General features: G+C 47.2%; 1 pseudogene; it reads right to left on the reverse strand.

Moving 5' to 3' along the window:
• Positions 1-25451, reverse strand: part of LOC135568923 (CCR4-NOT transcription complex subunit 4-like) — a 57771-nt pseudogene that overhangs the window by 26729 nt on the left and 5591 nt on the right.

Consider the following 25451-nt stretch of genomic DNA (forward strand, 5'->3'; position numbering starts at 1 on the left):
CATTGTGATGTCATTATGGGGTATTGTGATGTCATTATGGGGTACTGTGAGGTCATTATCGGGTATTGTGAGGTAGATTGATGAGGGAAAAACATTAATTTAATCCATTTTAGAATAAGGCTGTAACGTAACAAAATGTGGAAAAAACGTCAAGGGGTCTGAATACTTTCTGAATGCTCTGTATACATTATTATGGTATGTATTACCTGTCGTGGCGATGCCTCCCAGCCCTGTACTGGGCAGCATCAGGTCCAGGAAGCTGCTGTGTTGTGACACCGTACGGTTGCCGCCGAAGTGCGTCGTGAAGTTATTTCGGTTCGGGGCAGACGTCATCCAGGGGTGGCGGCTGGTCTGTGATGAAGACGATGACGATGATGAAGGCGGCTGTCCGGGGAAGCTGAAGGAGTTATAGACGGCCCGTTGTTGAGGGTGATGTTGATGCATCTGGGAGAAGCAGTGATTACTAGAGAGCCCGGAGTTGGGCCCAGAGAAGAAGTGGTTACGGGGTATCAGCTCTCCAGGGGGACCAGGAGCAGCTACGGAGGAAAGGAGGGAGTGGTGGTGGTGGTGGGGGAAGGGACCTGGGGAGATGGACGGGAGGCTGTCCTGAACGTTGAGCTCCTTCTCTATCAGGTCCTCCAGGGCTTTACGGGTGATGTCGAAAGGATCGAATCCCAAGTCATCTTCTGACGTCTGTTGTTTGGATGAGCCGAAGCCGAAGGCTGCCTGCCAGTCTGTTGAGGACGATACTGGGATGGAATCTGGAGGAGAGAGATAGATATTAGTGATGTCAAATTTAACAGAAAAAGCTTTTAAAACGCCTATAATTAATACACCGGCTAGGCCGCCTCGCCACTAGCTAGGCCGCCTCGCCACTAGCTAGGCCGCCTCGCCACTAGCTAGGCCGCCTCGCCACTAGCTAGCCGCCTCGCCACTAGCTAGGCCTCCTCGCCACTAGCTAGGCCTCCTCTAGGCCTCCTCGCCACTAGCTAGGCCGCCTCGCCACTAGCTAGGCCGCCTCGCCACTAGCTAGGCCGCCTCGCCACTAGCTAGGCCGCCTCGCCACGAGCTAGGCCGCCTCGCCACGAGCTAGGCCGCCTCGCCACGAGCTAGGCCGCCTCGCCACTAGCTAGGCCGCCTCGCCACTAGCTAGGCCGCCTCGCCACTAGCTAGGCCGCCTCGCCACTAGCTAGGCCTCCTCGCCACTAGCTAGGCCTCCTCGCCACTAGCTAGGCCGCCTCGCCACTAGCTGGCCGCCGCCACTAGCTAGGCCGCCTCGCCACTAGCTAGGCCGCCTCGCCACTAGCTAGGCCGCCTCGCCACTAGCTAGGCCTCCTCGCCACTAGCTAGGCCGCCTCGCCACTAGCTAGGCCTCCTCGCCACTAGCTAGGCCGCCTCGCCACTAGCTAGGCCGCCTCGCCACTAGCTAGGCCGTCTCGTCTACGGCTAGGCCGCCTCGCCACTAGCTAGGCCGCCTCGCCACTAGCTAGGCCGTCTCGTCTACGGCTAGGCCTCCTCGCCACTAGCTAGGCCGTCTCGTCTACGGCTAGGCCGCCTCGCCACTAGCTAGGCCGCCTCGCCACTAGCTAGGCCGCCTCGCCACTAGCTAGGCCGCCTCGCCACTAGCTAGGCCGTCTCGTCTACGGCTAGACATTTGGACTCTCAAACCCCCAGTAAAATCAATTAGATTACATGATCAAAAAGAGTATAGATCTCCCATTTGTAACGTACACAGATAACAGAATAGATATACTTGTCATTTATATTGAGTTCCCACTGTACCTGAAGTGAAGAGGCTGTGTGGTTGGGGTGCAGTGGGCCAGGTGTCGTTGTTGTTATGTGTGGAGGTGCTGGGGAACCCACGGAGGCTGCTGGGGATGGGGTTAGGATGGCGATAGTTACTATTGTCAGAGAACAGAGACTGGGACTCGGCGGCAGCCCCCTGAAAGGGAGACCGGGTGGTCACACTGATGGGAACCACCTGGCTGGCTTTGGAGAAACCAGGAGGGCCGGAGAGGACAGGAGGGGGCGACGGAGAGTCACTGTCTGGGAGCTGGGGGAGGGAGGGAGGGAGGGAGGGAGGGAGGGAGGGAGGGGGAGGGGAGGGGGGAGGAGGGAGGGGGAGAGAGAGGGGAGAGAGGGGAAGAGAGAGAGGGGAGGAGAGAGGGGAAGAGAGAGGAGGGAAGAGAGAGAGGGGAAGAGAGAGAGGGAGAGAGAGAGGGGAGAGAGAGAGATGAGGGAGTGGGGAGAGAGAGAGATGAGGGAGTGGGGAGAGAGAGAGATGAGGGAGTGGGGAGAGAGAGAGATGAGGGAGTGGGGAGAGAGAGAGATGAGGGAGTGGGGAGAGAGAGAGATGAGGGAGTGGGGAGAGAGAGAGATGAGGGAGGGAGGAGAGAGAGAGATGTGGGAGGCAAGGGAGGAGAGAGAGATGTGGGAGGCGAGGGAGGAGAGGAGTGGGAGGAGGCAGAGGGAGATGAGGCAAGGGAGAGAGAGAGATGGGAGGCAAGGGAGGAGAGAGAGATGTGGGAGGCGAGGGAGGAGAGAAGGATGAGGGAGGAGAGAGAGATGAGGGGGAGGAGAGAGGGGGGGAGAGGGAGGGAGGAGAGGAGAGGAGGGAGGGAGGGAGGGAGGGAGGGAGGAGAGAGGGAGGGAGGGAGGGAGGGAGGGAGGGAGGGGAGGGAGGGAGAGGAGGAGGAGAGGAGGGAGGGAGGAGAGAGGGAGGGAGGGAGGAGAGAGGGAGGAGAGAGAGAGGACAGGGAGATGAGGGAGGAGAGAGAGGAGAGGGAGATGAGGGAGGAGAGAGAGGGAGGGAGGAGAGAGGAGAGAGAGAGAGAGGGGGGAGAGAGAGGGAGAGAGGGAGAGAGAGATGAGGGAGGGAGGGGAGAGAGAGAGAGATGAGGGAGGGAGGGGAGAGAGAGAGAGATGAGGGAGGGAGGAGAGAGAGAGATGTGGGAGGCGAGGGAGGAGAGAGATGTGGGAGGCGAGGGAGGAGAGAGAGATGTGGGAGGCGAGGGAGGAGAGTGAGATGAGGGGGAGAGAGGGAGGGAGGAGAGGGGGGAGGGAGGGAGGAGAGAGAGAGAGGGAGGAGAGGGGGGGGAGGAGAGAGGAGGAGGAGGGAGGGAGGAGAGAGGGAGGAGAGAGGAGGGAGGAGAGAGAGATGTGGGAGGCGAGGGGAGGAGAGAGAGATGTGGGAGGCGAGGAGGAGAGAGAGATGTGGGAGGCGAGGGAGGAGAGAAGGATGAGGGAGGAGAGGAGATGAGGGGGAGGAGAGGGGGAGGGAGGGAGGGAGGGAGGGGAGGGAGGAGAGAGGGAGGGAGGAGAGAGGGAGGGAGGGAGAGAGAGGGAGGGAGGAGAGAGGGAGGGAGGAGGGAGGGAGGAGAGGGAGGGAGGGAGGAGGGAGAGAGAGAGAGGGAGAGAGAGAGAGAGAGAGAGAGAGAGAGAGAGAGAGAGAGGAGAGAGGAGGGGAGAGGGAGGGAGGAGAGGAGGGAGGAGAGAGGGAGGAGGGAGGGAGGAGAGAGAGGGAGGAGAGAGAGAGAGAGGAGAGGAGAGAGAGGAGAGAGAGGAGAGAGGGAGAGAGAGAGGAGAGAGAGGAGAGGGAGATGAGGGAGGAGAGGAGAGGGAGGAGAGAGGAGAGAGGGAGGGAGGAGAGAGGGAGGAGAGAGAGGGAGGGAGGAGAGAGAGATGTGGGAGGCGAGGGAGGAGAGAGAGATGTGGGAGGCGAGGAGAGAGAGGATGAGGCGAGGGAGGAGAGGAGGGAGGGAGAGGAGAGAGGGAGGAGAGAGGGAGGGAGGAGGGAGGAGAGAGGGAGGGAGGAGAGAGGGAGGAGGAGAGGAGGGAGGAGAGGGGAGAGAGTGGAGGGAGGAGAGAGGGAGGAGAGAGGGAGGGAGGAGAGAGGGAGAAGAGAGGGAGGGAGGAGAGAGGGAGGAGAGAGGGAGGGAGGGAGAGAGGGAGAAGAGAGGGAGGGAGGAGAGAGAGAGAGAGAGGGAGATGAGGGAGGAGAGAGAGGGAGGGAGGGAGAGAGGGAGAGAGGGAGAGAGGAGAGAGGAGAGAGGGAGGGAGGAGGAGAGAGGGAGGAGAGAGAGGGAGGAGAGGAGGGAGGGAGAGAGAGGAGGGAGGAGAGAGGGAGGAGAGAGAGGGAGGGAGAGAGAGGGAGGAGGAGAGAGAGAGGGAGGAGAGAGAGAGGGAGGAGGAGAGAGAGAGGGAGGGAGAGAGAGGGAGGAGAGAGAGAGGGAGGAGAGAGAGAGGGAGGGAGAGAGAGAGGGAGGGAGAGAGAGGGAGGGAGAGAGAGCAATAATATTAGAATGAATAAACCAACACTGATTAGTTGTTGTTTTTTTATGAAGAATAATACTGACCAATGTGTAACAGCTTTTCAATCAAGATGTCTAGGAAGCAACAGATAGCTGCAGATTCCCATCTATCAAGTCTAAGGTCGAATAATAAAGACCGTCTTGGCATAACATTTTCCTAGCCCCTGAAAACTCTCCCATGTTCTCCATCTTACCAGGTTGTGACGTTCTGAGGAGTCCCCGTGTTGCGTGTCCCTGATCCTGGTGACCTCTGGCAGAGCGTCCCTGGGGCTGAAAGACACAGCAGCTCTGTTAGAACAACCATGGTGTGGAGAGAGAGGATGACCAGAGATTAAATTACACTACCGACAGGATGTGGACACCTGCTCGTCCAACATCTCATTCCATCACCATGAGCATTCATATGGAGTTGGTCCCCTCTTTGCTGCTATAACAGCCTCTACTCTTCTGGGAAGGCTTTCCACTAGATGTTGGAACGTTGCTGCTATAACAGCCTCCACTCTTCTGGGAAGGCTTTCCACTAGATGTTGGAACATTGCTGCTATAACAGCCTCCACTCTTCTGGGAAGGCTTTCCACTAGATGTAGGAACATTGCTGCTATAACAACCTCCACTCTTCTGGGAAGGCTTTCCACTAGATAACAGATAACAGCCACGCCAGTAGACAGCCTCCACTCTTCTGGGAAGGCTTTCCAGATAACAGCCAGCCTCCAGTAGACAGAAGACTAACAGCCAGATGTTGGAACATTGCGATAACAGCCACGCCAGTAGGCGAGAGATAAGAGCCACGCCAGTAGAACATTGAGATATAACAGCAACGCCAGTAGACAAGAGATAACAGCCACGAGTAACAGCATAACAGCCACTCCAAGTAGATGAGATATAACAGCAACGCCAGTAGATGAAGATAACAGCCAGCCAGTAGACGAGAGATAACAGCAACGCCAGTAGATGAGATATAACAGCAACACCAGTAGATGAGAGATAACAGCAACACCAGTAGACGAGAGATAACAGCAACACCAGTAGGTGAGAGATAACAGCCACGCCAGTAGGTGAGAGATAACAGCAACACCCGTAGAGAGATAACAGCAACACCAGTAGAGAGATAACAGCAACACCAGTAGAGAGATAACAGCAACACCAGTAGATGAGAGATAACAGCAACACCAGTAGAGAGATAACAGCAACACCAGTAGAGATAACAGCAACACCAGTAGATGAGAGATAACAGCAACACCAGTAGATGAGAGATAACAGCAACACCAGTAGATGAGAGATAACAGCAACACCAGTAGATGAGAGATAACAGCAACACCAGTAGACGAGAGATAACAGCAACACCAGTAGATAGAGATAACAGCAACGCCAGTAGAGATAAGCAACAGCACGCCAGTAGAGATAACAGCAACACCAGTAGATGAGAGATAACAGCAACACCAGTAGACGAGAGATAACAGCAACACCAGTAGACGAGAGATAACAGCAACACCAGTAGACGAGAGATAACCAGTAGAGCATCGAGGAGGTTTGAAGGAGTTGTTGCCCGGGAACAGGATAAATTAAAATTCTACTTCTCATGTTAGTCATTGTTCTTTGTGTGAAAACATTTCCAAATGGGGCCTTTAGAAAAGAAGCTGTGTGTAAAATTGGTTTGGGGAGTTAATGTCAGTGGATGGTTGTTAAAGACTGATACACACAAACAGAGCGATGGAGCGTCGTAGGTACTCGAAAGTGTTCGAGTGAAGTGTGTACGGCCCTTTCACCTTGGGGGGTCACGGCTTGAGGAGAAGGGCGAGAGGCCAGTCACAGAGCCCAGGCCAACGTCACGTTCTGGTCCGTCCGGTGTCGTGTGTTCAGAGTCCAAGCCGCCGCCGTTCGACGCGGGCTCTTACTGTGCTCCGATAGACCATTGGTCGTCTTCCCCGCGGGTTGTAACGCTGGCCACACGTCTTGTCCATGACTGTTGTTACTGTTGGATCTGTAGAGAAGGGGAGAGAGCGGGAAGGGACACGAGAGCGAGGGGGCGGGGGAGGGCGAAGGTGGGGAAGGTAGGGAAGGGGGTGAAGGGGGAAGAGAGAAAGAAGGCATAGTGAGTAATTGGGGGGAAGAGAAGGGAGACCAATGTACCACGAGTCAATCTCAGCTCTTCAAAAGACATCAGTCAAGCGTCAGGTATCAAAATGGATCCCAGGATAGTGTTTACCTCTAAAGAGCTTAGCCTACCTCTGTAAAGGTTTAGAGCTCTTAGCCTACCTCTGTAAAGGTTTAGAGCTCTTAGCCTACCCCTGTAAAAGTTTAGAGCTCCTAGCCTACCTCTGTAAAGAGCAGGGTTTAGAGCTCTTAGCCTACCTCTGTAAAGGTTTAGAGCTCTTAGCTTTAGAGCTCTTAGCCTACGTCTGTAAACAGCAGGGTTTAGAGCTCTTAGCCTTACCCCCCTGTAAAGAGCAGGGTTTAGAGCTCTTAGCCGGCCCCTGCAAAGGTTTAGAGCTCTTAGCCTACCCCTGCAAAGGTTTAGAGCTCTTAGCCTACCCTGTAAAGGTTTAGAGCTCTTAGCTTTAGAGCTCTTAGCCTACCCCTGCAAAGGTTTAAGCCTACCCCTGCAAAGGTTTAGAGCTCTTTAGCCTACCCCTGCAAAGGTTTAGAGCTCTTAGCCTACCCTCTGCAAAGGTTTAGAGCTCTTAGCCTACCCCTGCAAGGTTTAGAGCTCTTAGCCTACCCCTGCAAAGGTTTAGAGCTCTTAGCCTACCCCTGCAAAGGTTTAGAGCTCTTAGCCTACCTGCAAAGGTTTAGAGCTCTTAGCCTACCCCTGCAAAGGTTTAGAGCTCTTAGCCTACCCCTGCAAAGGTTTAGAGCTCTTAGCCTACCCCTGCAAAGGTTTAGAGCTCTTAGCCTACCCCTGCAAAGGTTTAGAGCTCTTAGCCTACCCCTGCAAAGGTTTAGAGCTCTTAGCCTACCCCTGCAAAGGTTTAGAGCTCTTAGCCTACCCCTGCAAAGGTTTAGAGCTCTTAGCCTACCCCTGCAAAGGTTTAGAGCTCTTAGCCTACCTTAGCTGCAAAAAGAGCAGGTTTAGAGCTCTTAGCCTACCTCTGTAAAGGTTTAGAGCTCTTAGCCTACCTCTGTAAAGGTTTAGAGCTCTTAGCCTACCTCTGTAAAGGTTTAGAGCTCTTAGAGCTTAGAGCTCTTAGCCTACCTCTGCAAACAGCTGGGTTTAGAGCTCTTGGTCGTCGGTTTAGAGCTCTCCCCCCCTGTGGTCTGGGTGGTAAAGCTGGGGTTCTGGTACAGATCCTGTAACAGCCTCTGTTCATACTCTTGATGCTTCCCTGCCTGACAGACAACAGAGCGACACAAAGGATCACGTTAGGAAGATAAAAACCTGCTGTGAAGTCTACTACAATCTTGGGACTCCATTTCAATTATCCTAGTTCATCGCATCCCATCTATTCGTCTCCTTCTCAAGCATTATTTGAGTAGAAGGTCCCAGGTCCCTCAAACCATTCCACAATGTGTTTTGAGAAGGAGGTAGGAGATAGCAGGGTGAATTGAGAAAGAGCCTTTCCTAAGTATTAAAATTGGTCATCTTACCTGCATCTCCTCTTTAGTGAAGCTGGCCGCATCGTCCCCCAGCTCGTGTAGATACATGCAGTCAGGTTTGGGACACCCCATGCTCTTCAGAAAGTAGCTGCAGTATTTCGTCGTCCCTAAAGAAGCCTGTAGAACACAACGACAGCTCGTTAGCTGCAGTACTTAGTCGTCCCTATAGAAGCCCGTAGAACAACGACAGTTCGTTAGCTGCAGTATTTGAGAGGAGGTCTCCCTACAGAAGCCAGTAGAACACAACGACAGTTCGCTGCAGTACTTAGTCGTCCCTAAAGAAGCCCGTAGAACAACGACAGCTTTAGCTGCAGTATTTCGTCGTCCCTAAAGAAGCCTGTAGAACAACGACAGTTCGTTAGCTGCAGTATTTCGTCGTCCCTAAAGAAGCCCGTAGAACAACGACAGCTCGTTAGCTGCAGTATTTCTCGTCCCTAAAGAAGCCTGTAGAACAACGACAGCTCCTGCAGTAAGAAGCCTGTAGAACAACGACAGCTCGTTAGCTGCAGTATTTAGTCGTCCCTAAAGAAGCCCGTAGAACAACGACAGTTCGTTAGCTGCAGTATTTCGTCGTCCCTACAGAAGCCAGTAGAACACAACGACAGTTCGTTAGCTGCAGTACTTAGTCGTCCCTAAAGAAGCCCGTAGAACAACGACAGCTCGTTAGCTGCAGTATTTAGTCGTCCCTAAAGAAGCCCGTAGAACAACGACAGTTCGTTAGCTGCAGTATTTCGTCGTCCCTAAAGAAGCCTGTAGAACAACGACAGTTCGTTAGCTGCAGTATTTCGTCATCCCTAAAGAAGCCCGTAGAACAACGACAGCTCGTTAGCTGCAGTATTTCGTCGTCCCTAAAGAAGCCTGTAGAACACAACGACAGCTCGTTAGCTGCAGTATTTCGTCGTCTCTATAGAAGCCTGTAGAACAACGACAGTTCGTTAGCTGCAGTACTTCGTCGTCCCTAAAGAAGCCTGTAGAACACAACGACAGTTCGTTAGCTGCAGTACTTCGTCGTCCCTAAAGAAGCCTGTAGAACACAACGACAGCTCGTTAGCTGCAGTACTTCGTCGTCCCTAAAGAAGCCTGTAGAACACAACGACAGCTCGTTAGCTGCAGTACTTAGTCGTCCCTACAGAAGCCAGTAGAACACAACGACAGTTCGTTAGGTCAAACTATGCACGAGATATCCACATGTACAACACGCTTGGCAATAATTCCCCAAGACAGGGACCTTGATTGAACGAGTAGAAAAGGGAAACGCCTTCATTTAGTCAAGAAAGTTCAAGTCAAACCGAGATGAAAAGTCGCTAACGCCTCAGGATAAACCTCTCCTGCTTTGGCAGCATTCAATCACGGACACTCTATTGTTGTTGTCTGACATCAAACTTGTCATTATGAAAAAGTATAAACAGTCTGGCCCAACCCGTCTGGGCGCGACGTCTCGGGACAGTCTGGCCCAACCCGTCTGGGCGCGAGGTCTCGGGACAGCCTGGCCCAACCCGTCTGGGCGAGACGTCTCGCCAGTCTGGCCCAACCCGTCTGGGTGCGACGTCTCGCCAGTCTGGCCCAACCCGTCTGGGTGCGACGTCTCGCCAGTCTGGCCCAACCAGTTTGGGCGCGACGTCTCGCCAGTCTGGCCCAACCAACAATGCTACACAATCTTTTTTTCGCACCCAAATAGAAATCGGTTTTAAAAATGTATTCAGGATATGTTAACTAAAATCAACTTTTATAGACAATGTTTTTTTTATCTTGTTAGCTAGCTATCCAGCTGGCTAGCCAGCTCACATAATTACCAGAACATATCTGACAACACTTTTTATTCACCATGACAACGATACCAACAACAGGGTCAAAGTTGAACGTCTCTTTCTCCTTGCCGGCTAAGCAGTGGCTATATTAAAAAGGGGAATGCCGACAAGAAAGAGGTAAAATAAAAATAAAAATGGGGCTGTTTGAAAAGATTTTAAAAATCACACAATTGTTTTTCAGCCAACATACAATAAATCCTGTGTGAAAGGTGTAGAAATTCACATCAGAGAAGCGGACATTTCAAACGTTAATCTAATACAGAGATGCGTATCGTTTTGTCCTGTGCCCAGACTAGAGATGCTTATTGTTTTGTCCTGTGCCCAGACTAGAGATGCTTATTGTTTTGTCCTGTGCCCAGACTAGAGATGCTTATTGTTTTGTCCTGTGCCCAAACTAGAGATGCTTATTGTTTTGTCCCGTGCCCAAACTAGAGATGCTTATTGTTTTGTCCCGTGCCCAGACTAGAGATGCTTATTGTTTTGTCCCGTGCCCAGACTAGAGATGCTTATTGTTTTGTCCCGTGCCCAGACTAGAGATGCTTATTGTTTTGTCCCGTGCCCAGACTAGAGATGCTTATTGTTTTGTCCCGTGCCCAGACTAGAGATGCTTATTGTTTTGTCCCGTGCCCAGACTAGAGATGCTTATTGTTTTGTCCCGTGCCCAGACTAGAGATGCTTATTGTTTTGTCCCGTGCCCAGACTAGAGATGCTTATTGTTTTGTCCCGTGCCCAGACTAGAGATGCTTATTGTTTTGTCCCGTGCCCAGACTAGAGATGCTTATTGTTTTGTCCTGTGCCCAGACTAGAGATGCTTATTGTTTTGTCCTGTGCCCAGACTAGAGATGCTTATTGTTTTGTCCTGTGCCCAGACTAGAGATGCTTATTGTTTTGTCCTGTGCCCAGACTAGAGATGCCAGACTAGAGATGCTTATTGTGTTGTCCTGTGCCCAGACTAGAGATGCCAGACTAGAGATGCTTATTGTTTTGTCCTGTGTCCAGACTAGAGATGCTTATTGTTTTGTCCTGTGCCCAGACTAGAGATGCTTATTGTTTTGTCCTGTGCCCAGACTAGAGATGCTTATCGTTTTGTCCTGTGCCCAGACTAGAGATGCTTATTGTTTTGTCCTGTGCCCAGACTAGAGATGCTTATCGTTTTGTCCTGTGCCCAGACTAGAGATGCTTATTGTTTTGTCCTGTGCCCAGACTAGAGATGCTTATTGTGTTGTCCTGTGCCCAGACTAGAGATGCTTATTGTTTTGTCCTGTGCCCAGACTAGAGATGCTTATTGTTTTGTCCTGTGCCCAGACTAGAGATGCTTATTGTTTTGTCCTGTGCCCAGACTAGAGATGCTTATTGTTTTGTCCTGTGCCCAGACTAGAGATGCTTATTGTTTTGTCCTGTGCCCAGACTAGAGATGCTTATTGTTTTGTCCTGTGCCCAGACTAGAGATGCTTATTGTTTTGTCCTGTGCCCAGACTAGAGATGCTTATTGTTTTGTCCTGTGCCCAGACTAGAGATGCTTATTGTTTTGTCCTGTGCCCAGACTAGAGATGCTTATTGTTTTGTCCTGTGCCCAGACTAGAGATGCTTATTGTTTTGTCCTGTGCCCAGACTAGAGATGCTTATTGTTTTGTCCTGTGCCCAGACTAGAGATGCTTATTGTTTTGTCCTGTGCCCAGACTAGAGATGCTTATTGTTTTGTCCTGTGCCCAGACTAGAGATGCTTATTGTTTTGTCCTGTGCCCAGACTAGAGATGCTTATTGTTTTGTCCTGTGCCCAGACTAGAGATGCTTATTGTTTGGTCCTGTGCCCAGACTAGAGATGCTTATTGTTTTGTCCTGTGCCCAGACTAGAGATGCCAGACTAGAGATGCTTATTGTGTTGTCCTGTGCCCAGACTAGAGATGCCAGACTAGAGATGCTTATTGTGTTGTCCTGTGCCCAGACTAGAGATGCTTTTTGTTTTGTCCTCTGCCCAGACTAGAGATGCTTATTGTGTTGTCCTGTGCCCAGACTAGAGATGCTTATTGTTTTGTCCTGTGTCCAGACTAGAGATGCTTATTGTTTTGTCCTGTGCCCAGACTAGAGATGCTTATTGTTTTGTCCTGTGCCCAGACTAGAGATGCCAGACTAGAGGTGCTTATTGTGTTGTCCTGTGCCCAGACTAGAGATGCTTATTGTTTTGTCCTGTGCCCAGACTAGAGATGCTTATTGACTAGATGTACATACCGTGGTATATTTTCCCAAACTTACCTTCAGTGTTCTGCCGTCTACTACTAGGTTGTTGACACACTGTATTGCTCTGAGGGCGTCTTCTGAGCGGATGTAAGTGACATAGGCACTGGCACTGGGACCCTTGGGGGACAAGACCAAGACAATCAATGGATCAATCAATGTGTTAATCAATCAATCAATGTACTTTATGTATTTTCATTGTACTGGTGTTATGGCTGTATATTGTGTTAGTAATACATTTCTAATGGACTCCATCAACCAACCAAATGCCATCAATTTAAACTACAACATTACTGTCAATCATCCTCTCCCACAGGACGTTCCCGCCCCCCTCATACCTGTGAGCCGGCGTATGAGGTGCTATTGTTGATGACTACTTTATGGACCTTCCCAAACTTCACAAAATACTCGGGTCTCTTTAGAATCTGGGACGGACAGAGAAAACAGAGGGGCTGTTGGGAAATGTAGTTTAGTCTACACATCAAAACATAACTGTTATAATCATGTTACAACAGGCAATTACGCTCCAAAACTGTTACAATAAGACAGTCAGAACGAGAAAATAATTTCCATGATTTCTGATCCGTTGTGTTGGTGGTTTCTGATCTGCAGTGAGGAGGTTTCTGATCCGTAGTGAGGAGGTTTCTGATCTGCAGTGAGGAGGTTTCTGATCTGCAGTGAGGAGGTTTCTGATCCGCAGTGAGGAGGTTTCTGATCCGCAGTGAGGAGGTTTCTGATCCGCAGTGAGGAGGTTTCTGATCCGCAGTGAGGAGGTTTCTGATCCGCAGTGAGGAGGTTTCTGATCCGCAGTGAGGAGGTTTCTGATCCGTAGTGAGGAGGTTTCTGATCTGCAGTGAGGAGGTTTCTGGTCTGCAGTGAGGAGGTTTCTGATCTGTAGTGAGGAGGTTTCTGATCTGTAGTGAGGAGGTTTCTGATCTGCAGTGAGGAGGTTTCTGGTCTGCAGTGAGGAGGTTTCTGATCTGTAGTGAGGAGGTTTCTGATCTGTAGTGAGGAGGTTTCTGATCTGTAGTGAGGAGGTTTCTGATCTGTAGTGAGGAGGTTTCTGATCCGTTATGTTGGTGGTTTCTGTGGAAGGAGTCCAGGGTAGTGAGAGGGGTAAAAGAGGGAAGTGGTTGGTTGTGTTGGTGGTTTCTGTGGCCCGAGCCGCTGGGCGACGATAGTTTTGACATTCTGGTCACTCTCCGTCCACTTCGACCAGAGCTCAAGACATCTCTTTGCAGCCTTTGTTTGACCAATGCTCCCTCCCTCCCTCCCTCCTCTCTCTCTCCCTTAAAGACTGAGTGAAACGATTGGCAGTAGCAGCTGTGTGATAATCAAACACCACTATATCAGGCCAGACAGAAACAACGAGGACAGACATGGGGGAAATGTTGCTGGTCGTGTGAAGTAGAAACAGCAGTGGCACGTGAGCAGACGGGGTTAAACCGTGAGAGGATGTGACAACAGAAAGGTGTTGTCATGTCCACTTCCAACAGCATCGTAAACTCAGTATCTTCCTGACACTTCATGTCCACTTCCAACAGCATCGTAAACTCAGTATCTTCCTGACACTTCATGTCCACTTCCAACAGCATTGTAAACTCAGTATCTTCCTGACACTTCCACTTCCAACAGCATCGTAAACTCAGTATCTCCCTGACACTTCATGTCCACTTCCAACAGCATTGTAAACTCAGTATCTTCCTGACACTTCATGTCCACTTCCAACAGCATTGTAAACTCAGTATCTTCCTGACACTTCATGTCCAATTCCACTTCAAACAGCATCGTAAACTCAGTATCTTCCTGACACTTCATGTCCACTTCCAACAGCATCGTAAACTCAGTATCTTCCTGACACTTCATGTCCACTTCCAACAGCATCGTAAACTCAGTATCTCCCTGACACTTCATGTCCACTTCCAACAGCATCGTAAACTCAGTATCTTCCTGACACTTCCACTTCCAACAGCATCGTAAACTCAGTATCTTCCTGACACTTCATGTCCAATTCCAACAGCATTGTAAACTCAGTATCTTCCTGACACTTCATGTCCAATTCCAACAGCATCGTAAACTCAGTATCTTCCTGACACTTCCACTTCCAACAGCATCGTAAACTCAGTATCTTCCTGACACTTCATGTCCAATTCCAACAGCATCGTAAACTCAGTATCTTCCTGACACTTCATGTCCAATTCCAACAGCATCGTAAACTCAGTATCTTCCTGACGCTTCATGTCCAATTCCAACAGCATCGTAAACTCAGTATCTTCCTGACACTTCATGTCCAATTCCAACAGCATCGTAAACTCAGTATCTTCCTGACACTTCCACTTCCAACAGCATCGTAAACTCAGTATCTTCCTGACACTTCCACTTCCAACAGCATCGTAAACTCAGTATCTTCCTGACACTTCCAATTCCAACAGCATCGTAAACTCAGTATCTTCCTGACACTTCCAATTCCAACAGCATCGTAAACTCAGTATCTTCCTGACACTTCATGTCCAATTCCAACAGCATCGTAAACTCAGTATCTTCCTGACACTTCCACTTCCAACAGCATCGTAAACTCAGTATCTTCCTGACACTTCATGTCCAATTCCAACAGCATCGTAAACTCAGTATCTTCCTGACACTTCATGTCCAATTCCAACAGCATCGTAAACTCAGTATCTTCCTGACACTTCATGTCCAATTCCAACAGCATCGTAAACTCAGTATCTTCCTGACACTTCATGTCCACTTCCAACAGCATCGTAAACTCAGTATCTTCCTGACACTTCATGTCCAATTCCAACAGCATCGTAAACTCAGTATCTTCCTGACACTTCATGTCCACTTCCAACAGCATCGTAAACTCAGTATCTTCCTGACACTTCATGTCCAATTCCAACAGCATCGTAAACTCAGTATCTTCCTGACACTTCCAATTCCAACAGCATCGTAAACTCAGTATCTTCCTGACACTTCATGTCCACTTCCAATTCCAACAGCATCGTAAACTCAGTATCTTCCTGACACTTCCAATTCCAACAGCATCGTAAACTCAGTATCTTCCTGACACTTCCAATTCCAACAGCATCGTAAACTCAGTATCTTCCTGACACTTCCAATTCCAACAGCATCGTAAACTCAGTATCTTCCTGACACTTCCAATTCCAACAGCATCGTAAACTCAGTATCTTCCTGACACTTCCACTTCCAACAGCATCGTAAACTCAGTATCTTCCTGACACTTCATGTCCACTTCCAATTCCAACAGCATCGTAAACTCAGTATCTTCCTGACACTTCATGTCCAATTCCAACAGCATCGTAAACTCAGTATCTTCCTGACACTTCCAATTCCAACAGCATCGTAAACTCAGTATCTTCCTGACACTTCATGTCCACTTCCAATTCCAACAGCATCGTAAACTCAGTATCTTCCTGACACTTCCAATTCCAACAGCATCGTAAACTCAGTATCTTCCTGACACTTCCAATTCCAACAGCATCGTAAACTCAGTATCTTCCTGACACTTCCAATTCCAACAGCATCGTAAACTCAGTATCTTCCTGACACTTCCAATTCCAACAGCATCGTAAACTCAGTATCTTCCTGACACTTCCAATTCCAACAGCATCGTAAACTCAGTATCTTCCTGACACTTCATGTCCACTTCCAATTCCAACAGCATCGTAAACTCAGTATCTTCCTGACACTTCCAATTCCAACAGCATCGTAAACTCAGTATCTTCCTGACACTTCCAATTCCAACAGCATCGTAAACTCAGTATCTTCCTGACACTTCCACTTCCAACAGCATCGTAAACTCAGTATCTTCCTGACACTTCATGTCCAATTCCAACAGCATCGTAAACTCAGTATCTTCCTGACACTTCCACTTCCAACAGCATCGTAAACTCAGTATCTTCCTGACACTTCCACTTCCAACAGCATCGTAAACTCAGTATCTCCCTGACACTTCATGTCCACTTCCAACAGCATTGTAAACTCAGTATCTTCCTGACACTTCATGTCCACTTCCAACAGCATTGTAAACTCAGTATCTTCCTGACACTTCATGTCCAATTCCACTTCACAGCATCGTAAACTCAGTATCTTCCTGACACTTCATGTCCACTTCCAACAGCATCGTAAACTCAGTATCTTCCTGACACTTCATGTCCACTTCCAACAGCATCGTAAACTCAGTATCTTCCTGACACTTCCACTTCCAACAGCATCGTAAACTCAGTATCTTCCTGACACTTCATGTCCAATTCCAACAGCATCGTAAACTCAGTATCTTCCTGACACTTCATGTCCAATTCCAACAGCATCGTAAACTCAGTATCTTCCTGACACTTCATGTCCACTTCCAACAGCATCGTAAACTCAGTATCTTCCTGACACTTCATGTCCAATTCCAACAGCATCGTAAACTCAGTATCTTCCTGACACTTCATGTCCAATTCCAACAGCATCGTAAACTCAGTATCTTCCTGACGATTCATGTCCACTTCCAACAGCATCGTAAACTCAGTATCTTCCTGACACTTCATGTCCACTTCCAACAGCATCGTAAACTCAGTATCTTCCTGACACTTCCACTTCCAACAGCATCGTAAACTCAGTATCTTCCTGACACTTCATGTCCAATTCCAACAGCATCGTAAACTCAGTATCTTCCTGACACTTCCCAATTCCAACAGCATTCGTAAACTCAGTATCTTCCTGACACTTCATGTCCAATTCCAACAGCATCGTAAACTCAGTATCTTCCTGACACTTCCAATTCCAACAGCATCGTAAACTCAGTATCTTCCTGACACTTCCAATTCCAACAGCATCGTAAACTCAGTATCTTCCTGACACTTCCAATTCCAACAGCATCGTAAACTCAGTATCTTCCTGACACTTCCAATTCCAACAGCATCGTAAACTCAGTATCTTCCTGACACTTCATGTCCAATTCCAACAGCATCGTAAACTCAGTATCTTCCTGACACTTCCAATTCCAACAGCATCGTAAACTCAGTATCTTCCTGACACTTCCAATTCCAACAGCATCGTAAACTCAGTATCTTCCTGACACTTCATGTCCAATTCCAACAGCATCGTAAACTCAGTATCTTCCTGACACTTCATGTCCAATTCCAACAGCATCGTAAACTCAGTATCTTCCTGACACTTCATGTCCACTTCCAACAGCATCGTAAACTCAGTATCTTCCTGACACTTCATGCATCGTAAACTCAGTCCAATTCCAACAGCATCGTAAACTCAGTATCTTCCTGACACTTCATGTCCACTTCCAACAGCATCGTAAACTCAGTATCTTCCTGACACTTCATGTCCAATTCCAACAGCATCGTAAACTCAGTATCTTCCTGACACTTCCAATTCCAACAGCATCGTAAACTCAGTATCTTCCTGACACTTCATGTCCACTTCCAATTCCAACAGCATCGTAAACTCAGTATCTTCCTGACACTTCCAATTCCAACAGCATCGTAAACTCAGTATCTTCCTGACACTTCATGTCCACTTCCAACAGCATCGTAAACTCAGTATCTTCCTGACACTTCCAATTCCAACAGCATCGTAAACTCAGTATCTTCCTGACACTTCCAATTCCAACAGCATCGTAAACTCAGTATCTTCCTGACACTTCCACTTCCAACAGCATCGTAAACTCAGTATCTTCCTGACACTTCATGTCCAATTCCAACAGCATCGTAAACTCAGTATCTTCCTGACACTTCCACTTCCAACAGCATCGTAAACTCAGTATCTTCCTGACACTTCCACTTCCAACAGCATCGTAAACTCAGTATCTCCCTGACACTTCATGTCCACTTCCAACAGCATTGTAAACTCAGTATCTTCCTGACACTTCATGTCCACTTCCAACAGCATTGTAAACTCAGTATCTTCCTGACACTTCATGTCCAATTCCACTTCAAACAGCATCGTAAACTCAGTATCTTCCTGACACTTCATGTCCACTTCCAACAGCATCGTAAACTCAGTATCTTCCTGACACTGTCACTGTCCACTTCCAACAGCATCGTAAACTCAGTATCTTCCTGACACTTCCACTTCCAACAGCATCGTAAACTCAGTATCTTCCTGACACTTCATGTCCAATTCCAACAGCATCGTAAACTCAGTATCTTCCTGACACTTCATGTCCAATTCCAACAGCATCGTAAACTCAGTATCTTCCTGACACTTCATGTCCACTTCCAACAGCATCGTAAACTCAGTATCTTTCTGACACTTCATGTCCAATTCCAACAGCATCGTAAACTCAGTATCTTCCTGACGCTTCATGTCCAATTCCAACAGCATCGTAAACTCAGTATCTTCCTGACACTTCATGTCCACTTCCAACAGCATCGTAAACTCAGTATCTTCCTGACACTTCATGTCCAATTCCAACAGCATCGTAAACTCAGTATCTTCCTGACACTTCCACTTCCAACAGCATCGTAAACTCAGTATCTTCCTGACACTTCATGTCCAATTCCAACAGCATCGTAAACTCAGTATCTTCCTGACACTTCCAATTCCAACAGCATCGTAAACTCAGTATCTTCCTGACACTTCATGTCCACTTCCAATTCCAACAGCATCGTAAACTCAGTATCTTCCTGACACTTCCAATTCCAACAGCATCGTAAACTCAGTATCTTCCTGACACTTCCAATTCCAACAGCATCGTAAACTCAGTATCTTCCTGACACTTCCAATTCCAACAGCATCGTAAACTCAGTATCTTCCTGACACTTCCAATTCCAACAGCATCGTAAACTCAGTATGTTCCTGACACTTCATGTCCAATTCCAACAGCATCGTAAACTCAGTATCTTCCTGACACTTCCACTTCCAACAGCATCGTAAACTCAGTATCTTCCTGACACTTCATGTCCAATTCCAACAGCATCGTAAACTCAGTATCTTCCTGACACTTCATGTCCACTTCCAACAGCATCGTAAACTCAGTATCTTCCTGACACTTCATGTCCAATTCCAACAGCATCGTAAACTCAGTATCTTCCTGACACTTCATGTCCACTTCCAACAGCATCGTAAACTCAGTATCTTCCTGACACTTCATGTCCAATTCCAACAGCATCGTAAACTCAGTATCTTCCTGACACTTCATGTCCACTTCCAACAGCATCGTAAACTCAGTATCTTCCTGACACTTCATGTCCAATTCCAACAGCATCGTAAACTCAGTATCTTCCTGACACTTCCAATTCCAACAGCATCGTAAACTCAGTATCTTCCTGACACTTCATGTCCACTTCCAACAGCATCGTAAACTCAGTATCTTCCTGACACTTCCAATTCCAACAGCATCGTAAACTCAGTATCTTCCTGACACTTCCAATTCCAACAGCATCGTAAACTCAGTATCTTCCTGACACTTCCAATTCCAACAGCATCGTAAACTCAGTATCTTCCTGACACTTCCAATTCCAACAGCATCGTAAACTCAGTATCTTCCTGACACTTCCACTTCCAACAGCATCGTAAACTCAGTATCTTCCTGACACTTCATGTCCACTTCCAATTCCAACAGCATCGTAAACTCAGTATCTTCCTGACACTTCATGTCCAATTCCAACAGCATCGTAAACTCAGTATCTTCCTGACACTTCCAATTCCAACAGCATCGTAAACTCAGTATCTTCCTGACACTTCATGTCCACTTCCAATTCCAACAGCATCGTAAACTCAGTATCTTCCTGACACTTCCAATTCCAACAGCATCGTAAACTCAGTATCTTCCTGACACTTCCAATTCCAACAGCATCGTAAACTCAGTATCTTCCTGACACTTCCAATTCCAACAGCATCGTAAACTCAGTATCTTCCTGACACTTCCAATTCCAACAGCATCGTAAACTCAGTATCTTCCTGACACTTCATGTCCACTTCCAATTCCAACAGCATCGTAAACTCAGTATCTTCCTGACACTTCCAATTCCAACAGCATCGTAAACTCAGTATCTTCCTGACACTTCCAATTCCAACAGCATCGTAAACTCAGTATCTTCCTGACACTTCCAATTCCAACAGCATCGTAAACTCAGTATCTTCCTGACACTTCCAATTCCAACAGCATCGTAAACTCAGTATCTTCCTGACACTTCCACTTCCAACAGCATCGTAAACTCAGTATCTTCCTGACACTTCATGTCCAATTCCAACAGCATCGTAAACTCAGTATCTTCCTGACACTTCCACTTCCAACAGCATCGTAAACTCAGTATCTTCCTGACACTTCCACTTCCAACAGCATCGTAAACTCAGTATCTTCCTGACACTTCATGTCCAATTCCAACAGCATCGTAAACTCAGTATCTTCCTGACACTTCATGTCCACTTCCAACAGCATCGTAAACTCAGTATCTCCCTGACACTTCCAATTCCAACAGCATCGTAAACTCAGTATCTCCCTGACACTTCCAATTCCAACAGCATCGTAAACTCAGTATCTTCCTGACACTTCCACTTCCAACAGCATCGTAAACTCAGTATCTTCCTGACACTTCATGTCCAATTCCAACAGCATCGTAAACTCAGTATCTTCCTGACACTTCATGTCCACTTCCAACAGCATCGTAAACTCAGTATCTTCCTGACACTTCCAATTCCAACAGCATCGTAAACTCAGTATCTTCCTGACACTTCCAATTCCAACAGCATCGTAAACTCAGTATCTTCCTGACACTTCCAATTCCAACAGCATCGTAAACTCAGTATCTTCCTGACACTTCATGTCCACTTCCAACAGCATCGTAAACTCAGTATCTTCCTGACACTTCCAATTCCAACAGCATCGTAAACTCAGTATCTTCCTGACACTTCCAATTCCAACAGCATCGTAAACTCAGTATCTTCCTGACACTTCCAATTCCAACAGCATCGTAAACTCAGTATCTTCCTGACACTTCCACTTCCAACAGCATCGTAAACTCAGTATCTTCCTGACACTTCATGTCCACTTCCAATTCCAACAGCATCGTAAACTCAGTATCTTCCTGACACTTCATGTCCAATTCCAACAGCATCGTAAACTCAGTATCTTCCTGACACTTCCAATTCCAACAGCATCGTAAACTCAGTATCTTCCTGACACTTCATGTCCACTTCCAACAGCATCGTAAACTCAGTATCTTCCTGACACTTCCAATTCCAACAGCATCGTAAACTCAGTATCTTCCTGACACTTCCAATTCCAACAGCATCGTAAACTCAGTATCTTCCTGACACTTCCAATTCCAACAGCATCGTAAACTCAGTATCTTCCTGACACTTCCAATTCCAACAGCATCGTAAACTCAGTATCTTCCTGACACTTCATGTCCACTTCCAACAGCATCGTAAACTCAGTATCTTCCTGACACTTCCAATTCCAACAGCATCGTAAACTCAGTATCTTCCTGACACTTCCAATTCCAACAGCATCGTAAACTCAGTATCTTCCTGACACTTCCAATTCCAACAGCATCGTAAACTCAGTATCTTCCTGACACTTCCAATTCCAACAGCATCGTAAACTCAGTATCTTCCTGACACTTCCACTTCCAACAGCATCGTAAACTCAGTATCTTCCTGACACTTCATGTCCACTTCCAACAGCATCGTAAACTCAGTATCTTCCTGACACTTCCACTTCCAACAGCATCGTAAACTCAGTATCTTCCTGACACTTCCACTTCCAACAGCATCGTAAACTCAGTATCTTCCTGACACTTCATGTCCAATTCCAACAGCATCGTAAACTCAGTATCTTCCTGACACTTCATGTCCACTTCCAACAGCATCGTAAACTCAGTATCTCCCTGACACTTCCAATTCCAACAGCATCGTAAACTCAGTATCTTCCTGACACTTCCAATTCCAACAGCATCGTAAACTCAGTATCTTCCTGACACTTCCACTTCCAACAGCATCGTAAACTCAGTATCTTCCTGACACTTCCAATTCCAACAGCATCGTAAACTCAGTATCTTCCTGACACTTCATGTCCACTTCCAACAGCATCGTAAACTCAGTATCTCCCTGACACTTCCAATTCCAACAGCATCGTAAACTCAGTATCTCCCTGACACTTCCAATTCCAACAGCATCGTAAACTCAGTATCTTCCTGACACTTCCAATTCCAACAGCATCGTAAACTCAGTATCTTCCTGACACTTCATGTCCACTTCCAACAGCATCGTAAACTCAGTATCTTCCTGACACTTCCAATTCCAACAGCATCGTAAACTCAGTATCTTCCTGACACTTCCAATTCCAACAGCATCGTAAACTCAGTATCTTCCTGACACTTCATGTCCACTTCCAACAGCATCGTAAACTCAGTATCTTCCTGACACTTCATGTCCACTTCCAACAGCATTGTAAACTCAGTATCTTCCTGACACTTCATGTCCAATTCCAACAGCATCGTAAACTCAGTATCTTCCTGACACTTCATAGACACATCATTTTTTTTTCTTTCTGTGAACAGATGAATGTTGGTGTCTTGTCTATTTGTGTGGAGGGTTGTTGCTATGACGATCATCCGGGACCACACCGGAACACGCATCGTTGTTCAGTTGTCCTGTACTTATTCCACTTGTTGTTGTGGTGTGGGAAATTAGCAAACAGAAACTCAGTGATGCCTAGAAGCCAAATAGACCAACTAGCTAGTACACACAGATTCCAGACAAACCAGATTCCAGACAAACAACAGCATCGTATTTTTCCCCCTAGAGATTTTAGACAAGGTCTTTTATTCTTGTGTTGTTGGGTTCAACAGCAAAACCCTCCTGTTGTACATTATACTAACAGAGGAAACTGCTCCAGCTTTCTGTTAATGAAGCTTTTCACAACACTGAATAAATCACCAACTAGTGTGATTCTACATGAGGTTTAGTGATGAAATATTCCTGACACCTTTATAACAGCATCCCAGTGGGGATACAAAGCATATTACCCACAAGCCTTACTTTAAATCAAATTGGATTTTTCCAACATGCGCTGAATACAACCTTACACTGAAATGTTTACTTACGAGTCCCGATCCAACAATGCAGTTTTCCTGAAAAATACAGATAAGAATAAGAAATCAGAATCTAACTTCCAAGAAATTAAAGAGCTTCCTGACACTTCCAATTCCAACAATAGGCTATATACAGGGGTAACAGCATCGTATAGAGTCAATCTTCCTGAGGCTATATACAGGGGGTACCATAGAGTCAATGTGGAGGCTAAACTCAGGGGGTCCCTGACATAGAGTCAATGTGGAGGCTATATCTTCAGGGTACTTCCAGAGTCAATGTGGAAACTATATCTTCCTGACAGGGGGTACTGGTACAGAGTCAACTGTGGAGGCTATATACAGGGGGTACTGGTATCAGAGTCAATGTGGAACAGCTATATACAGGGGGTTCCTGACAGAGTCATGTCCATTCAACAGCATATATACACTCAGTATCTTCCTGACAGAGTCAATGTGGAGGCTCATATACAGGGGGTCCAGCAGAGTCAATGTGGAGGCTAATACAGGGGATACTCAGTATCAGAGTCAATGTGGAGGCTATATACAGGGGGTTCACAATTCCAACAGTCAATGTGGAGGCTAGTATCTTCCTGACACTTACAGAGTCAACAGCATGGAGGCTCAGTATACTTCCCAACAGCATGATACTTCCTGGTCAGAGTCCAATGTGCAGGCTAAACTCAGTATCTTCACTTCAATGTCCAGGCTATATACAGCATACTGGTAAGAGTCAGTATCTTCCTGAGGCTTCCAATTCAACAGCACTGGTAAGAGTCAGTATCTTCCTGACACTTCCAATTCAACAGCAGGCTATACTCAGTATCTTCCTGACACTTCCAGTCAATGTGGAGGCATAAACTCAGTATCTTCCTGACCTTCATGTCCACAGAGTCAATCTTCCTGAGGCTAACAGCAGGGGGTAAACTCAGTATCTTCCTGAGTCAACAGCATGTAAACCAGGCTATATACAGCATACCGTACAGAGTCAATTCCAACAGTAGGCTTCCTGACACTTCACCAATTCAGAGTCAATGTGGAACTCAGTATCTTCCTGACAGAGTCAATGTGGAGGCTATATACAGGGGGTACTTCCAATTCCAACAGCATACAGAGTCAATCCTGGAGGCTATATACAAACAGCATAAGTAAACAGTAGTCAATGTGGAGGCTATATACAGGGGGATACTGGTCCAGAGTCCAACAGCAGGCTATACTCAGTATCTTCCTGAGTCAATGTGGAACAGCTATATACTCAGTATCTTCCTGACAGAGTCAATTCCAACAGCATATAAACTCAGTATCTTCCAGAGTCAATGTGGAGGCTTCCAACAGGGGGTACGTAAACAGATCTTCCTGACACTTATTCCAACAGCATCGTAAACTCAGTATCTTCCTGAGGCTATCCATTCCAACAGCATCGTAAACTCAGTATCTTCCTGACACTTCCAATTCCAACAGAGTCAACTCAGGATCTTCCTGACACTTCCATGCATCGTCCAGTATCTTCCTGGTACAGAGTCATGTGGACTCAGTATCTTCCTGAACTTACAGAGTCAACTTCCAAACTAGTATCTTCCTGAACTGGTACAGATCTCCTGACAGTCAATGTGGAGTATCTTCCTATACAGGGGGAACTCAGTATCTCCTGAGTCAATTCCAATTCCAACAGCATCGTAAACTCAGATCTTCCTGAGGCACTATACAGGGGGTCCAACAGCATCAAACTCAGATCTTCCAATACAGGGTAAACTCAGTATCACACTTCCAACAGCAATGTGGAATACTCAGGGGTCTTCCTGACAGAGTCATGTCCACTTAACAGCATCGTAAACTCAGTATCTTCCTGAGTCACTTCATGTCCAGCATCGTAAACTCAGTATATTCCAACAGCATCGTAAAGTCAATCTTCCTGACACTTCCAATTCCAACAGCATCGTAAACAGAGTCAATTCCAACAGAGGCTATTCCAGGGGTATTCCAACAGCAGTCAAACTCAGTATCTTCCTGACAGGGGTCCATTATTCCAACAGTCATGTGGACTCAGTATCTTCCTGACACTTCCAGAGTCCAACAGCATCTAAACTCAGTATCTTCCTGACAGAGTCAATTCCAACAGCTATATATCTTCCTGCAGGGTACTTCCAACAGCATCGTAAACTCAGTATCTTCCTGAGTCAATGTGGAGGCTATAACAGCATCGTAAACTCAGTATCTTCCTGACACTTCTGTCCAGAGTCCAACAGCAGGCTAAACTCAGTATCTTCCTGACAGAGTCAATGTGGAGGCTATATACAGGGGGTTCCAATGACAGAGTCAATTCCAATGGAACAGCATCGTAAACTCAGTATCTTCCTGGTACAGAGTCAATTCCTAACAGCATCTTCCTGTAAGAGTCAGTATCTTCCTGACACTTCCAACTTCCAACAGCATGTGGACTCAGTATC

Source organism: Oncorhynchus nerka, unplaced genomic scaffold (assembly GCF_034236695.1).
Source record: "Oncorhynchus nerka isolate Pitt River unplaced genomic scaffold, Oner_Uvic_2.0 unplaced_scaffold_1331, whole genome shotgun sequence".
Lineage (NCBI taxonomy): Eukaryota > Metazoa > Chordata > Actinopteri > Salmoniformes > Salmonidae > Oncorhynchus > Oncorhynchus nerka.